We start from the raw sequence: 3,512 nt of genomic DNA on the forward strand, positions 1-3,512 counted from the left end.
GCACACCGAGCCCCTCCAAGCCGGGACACCCTGACCCCCTTCCCCCCGGCTGGGCAACCTGGACACCCCAAGCCTCCCACCCTGTACACCCTGAGCCCCCCAAGCTTGGGCACTCCGAGTGCTCCCCGTCCGAGCCCTCCCCAGCCTGGCATCCTGAGCCCCCCAGCCTTGGCACTCCCAGTTCGTGCACACCTCCAGGCCGGGACACCCCGAGCCCCCAGCAGCGGCGATCCCGCTCCTGCCCCAGAACCGCACCGGGGGCACCGAGCGCCGGCTGCACAGCAGCGCCTCCCCACCCTCCACCAACAGCCAAACACAATTTTGGGGCGCTTCTCCCTCGGTGCCTCCCCCTCCCCATGTGCCCTGCCACAAAGCCGGGGCTGCGGGGGAACTACAGCCCCCGGCGTGCGGCGCTGGGCGCGGAGCCCGGGCAGGGCAGGGCGGGCGGCGCTGGCCGCTGGGAGCGGTAGTTCTGCCCCGGCTCCTCCATGTTAAAGGGGCAGCCCGTGGGCAGCGCCTTTGTGCCCTCCTGCCCCTCCTGCCCCGCCGCGCTGCGCTCCCGGCGCCTTGGGGGGAGGCTGAGCGCTTGATGCGCTCATGGAATATTTTCTCTCCGTCTTGGCGGGGCACGCAGGGAACCAGGAGGGAAGAGCCGACGCTGGGGAGAGCTCGGGACGTGCCCTCACTTGCACGGAGAGAGAACCGGCAGCTGTTCCCAAAGGCTCCGGCCGGCCGTGGGGCACTGAGCCCGCGGCGCGGGCGGGTCCCCGCAGCCGCAGCTTTTGTGGGTTAGGAGGGTGCAAGAAATCACTTCAAGCCCGGGTTCTCGGTCACTAAAACACGTGCAAAGCTGGATCCAGCCGTGCCTTGCATCCATTTTCTCCTCGATGGGCTGCCGGGGTGACTGATGGGTGTTTCCATCGCCTCACTGCCTCTTCCAGAGTGCACTCTCTTGTGGGGCAGCAAGGCCTCACCCCGACCCCCCAAATCCTGGGGAAACACGGCTTGGTGGGTTTGGTGCTGGGTGCCCCAGGCCGGGCGGGACAGGACAGTCAAGATAAACAGCGAGCAAAGGCTTTCCCTGCTGAGGGTGGGTTTGGAGCCGAGCCTTGTGCAGACACCCAGAGGTGGCTTTGGCCAGCAGCAGCCTGGCTTGTGTGGCCTGGCCAAGCCCTGCTGGGACAAACTCGGCTCTGCTGGGACAAACTCGGCTCTGCTGGGCTCAGCTCTGCTGTGACACCAGGCAAGGAGCCACGCGTGGCTGAGAAGAGGACACGGCTCTGCTGGGTCATTCCTGTGGCTCCAGTGTCTTGAATTCCCTGGAGAGGGGAAGGGGCTGGAAGAGGAGCCCTGTGAAGATGGGCTGAGGAAGCTGGAAAGCGGATCAGCCTGGAGAAAAGGAGACTCGGGTACCTTGTGGCTCTGCCCAACTCCTGCCAGTTTGGGACAGCCAGGGAGGAGATCAGGCTCTGCTCCCAGGGAACAACATGAGAGGAAATAGACTCAGGCTGTGCCGAGGGAAGGTTGAGTTGGATATCATGAAAAATTTGGATATCAGGCATTGGCACAGAGAGTGAAACCACGACCCCTGAAAGTGTTCAAAAACTGTGTGAATGTGGCATTTGAGGATGTGGTTAGTGGTGAACATGGCAGTGCTGGGTTAATGGTTGGATTGGATGATTTTAGAGGTTTTTTCCAACCCAAATATTTCCATGATTCTGTGGGGGCCCATGCAGTGTCCCCAAAACGCCCACGGTGTGGGCAAGGCCAGCCTCTCGCTGGGGTGGAAATGTGAACGGTGGAACTGTGTCATCTGGGCACTGGACCAACTCAATCTGCCTGCACACCCTTCTCCTCTGGTTCCACCCATCTCCTGGGCACCCTGGGCTGGTACAGGGCACCAGCGATGGCTCCTGGCTGACAAAGATTTGGGCTGCAAAGCCTGAAGGTCAGCGGTTCTTTCCCACACAACTTCCTCACAGCGAAAGAGGGCCCTGCACTTCTTCTGGCCACTTTTGGGGTGTTGTACCTGCCAGCTGCCACCCTCAGCTCCTCACCAGGCTGTCCCTGAGCCGTCCTGCTGGCGGTGTCCCTGAGGTCCCCAGCAGTGCTGTCCCTCTGCTGTGAGGCAGAGATAAGAGCTCTGCCAGGTGGGCTCAGCACACGCCCAGGCTGCTTGCTGACACTGGAAATGTGCTTTCTGTTAATTATACCTGGGATAATTACAGTTATGCCAGTGTAATGAGAGGGGGAGGGAAGGAGTCCTGCTGGGGATGAAATGTGAGTGGTTCAAACCCTCATTTGCCAGTGAATTTTGCTGGATTTAGGGAGAAGTCCTGCTGCTGTGAGGCTGAGGGGAGTTTGGGTCTCATCTCCAGCACTTCCATCCCTCCCACAGCCTCTCCTGCCTCCCACCACTGCCATCCTCTCTTCTGCCTCAGACCTTGCCCAAGCTCCCAGCTTGTTGCCATCCATGGAAAAGTCTCCCACTGGGAGAACATGCTGCTCCAAAAGCTTCAGAGCCAGAGTGAGAGGAACAGGCAGTGAAATAACTTCCACCTCCACAGGAAAAACCTTCTGGGGGTGGAAATGTCCTTCTGATCTTCCTTGCACCGTTGGCCACCAAGAGCTTCCCCAGCTGCCTGGCCCTGGTTGACCCCATACCAATCCTGACAGAGATATCCTGGGATACACCTTCATCTGCAGAGGGGAAAAGGGACCTCCAGGGGAGGACTGGTGTCCTCCCACCTCCTAATGCCTCCCTAGAAGGGCCTTGCTCCCTCTCTGCCTCTCTGAAGGGGCTTCTATCCACCATGAACATCACTTTGAACATCAAAATTCCGCATCCCCACCAAATGGCCAAATCCAGACCCTCCTTCCCTGCTCTGCCCAGACACTGTGCCTGGTGGCACGATGCCCAACACCACAGAATCTTCTCTTTGAAGGAGTCTAAGAGCAAACAAATCCAACTCTGCTGCTGTGATTCATCCTCCTGGGAGCAGAGCTTCCCACAGCTCCACAAGGGAGACACCTGCACAGGACAAGGGGTTCACCTGGGAGAAAAAACAGGTTGGGGGGCTCCTAAAAGTGGCTTCAGTGCTGCCCCAGGGAGGCCTGGCTGGCCCCAGACTTGGGATATCCAGTGCTTTTATTTCAATGACAATTTGATGCCTGCAATTAAAAGCTAAATTGAAGGAAGGACGATCTCCCTCTGTGTAGGGCACCAACATTTCTTTGGTCACCAGAAAAATTTTTTTTTAAAATTCACTGACTGACTCAATTTTTCCCAAGCCAAGCCAAAAACTGCTGAGGTCTTTATGCAGAATATTTTCAGAGTGTGCTGGCTTGACCGAAAAACCCTTGCAGAGCCAAGAGCATCATTGATTTGCATCACTGGGGCAGCGTTTCGTCAAAGCCCGGCGCCTTGAGACACAAAACAATGACCAGCCCTGAGCTGGGCAGCTCCAGTGCTGCTCCTGAGCACAACCACTGCTCCACCAGCTGCTCCAGAC

This window comes from Fringilla coelebs (assembly GCF_963513975.1).
Source record: "Fringilla coelebs genome assembly, chromosome: 28".
NCBI lineage: Eukaryota > Metazoa > Chordata > Aves > Passeriformes > Fringillidae > Fringilla > Fringilla coelebs.